Source organism: Triturus cristatus, chromosome 11 (genome assembly GCF_964204655.1).
Source record: "Triturus cristatus chromosome 11, aTriCri1.1, whole genome shotgun sequence".
NCBI classification, from domain to species: domain Eukaryota; kingdom Metazoa; phylum Chordata; class Amphibia; order Caudata; family Salamandridae; genus Triturus; species Triturus cristatus.
Genome location: NC_140594.1, coordinates 664,825,443 through 664,826,175, shown reverse-complemented (window position 1 = coordinate 664,826,175; position 733 = coordinate 664,825,443).

Sequence of the window (733 nt, the reverse complement as noted above, 5' to 3'; positions counted from 1 at the left end):
ACAAAATATATTTGTATTTTTTTACTTACTCGGACCGAGGGCATTTGAGCGCTTTTCAAGACAAGGTCAGATTCATGTTTTTGAAGACACTGGGAGATTAAGTGATTGCCCAGAACTACAGTGTGTTGGTTTATGCTGGAACTGGAACCTGACCCCCGACCCTCCTCCCCCCGCTTCCAAGGTATGCAGCGTTTCCCCCACTTCCAAGGTATGCAGCTGTGGCCATTGGTCCACATCTCCTCCCCTAGATTGGTGAGTTTATGACAGAGGCTGGTCAGACTTTGCAAGATGTAAGAGGGGGGACAGGAGAGGAGAGGGAGACAGAGAGGGTTAAGGGGGGGGGGGGGAGGAAGATAGATCGACAGAGAAAAGGCATAGAGACCCAGATGGATACACGACAACAGACCCGATTCAAGCGGGAGACTCTCGATTTGTAAAGCAAAAAATGTGCGTTGTTATTAAACCTGTCTCCCTCCTTAAGTCTTTGCTTCTATAGAAGTCAATTGGGGAAATATGTCATAATCTACCTTATTTGTACCTCAAAATCTCCCACTTTCTCGTTCTAAAATGTTGGCATCTATGCAGATGTAAAGGGAGTGGGGAGGCTGGGAGGGTGGAGAAGTAAGAGAAAGACAGAAGGAGGGGATAGAGAGAGAGCATGAGCGAAAGAAACTAGGGATTGAATAAGAATGTTTGGAGATCTGATGCCTCTGAAACTTATAATGGAGACCGA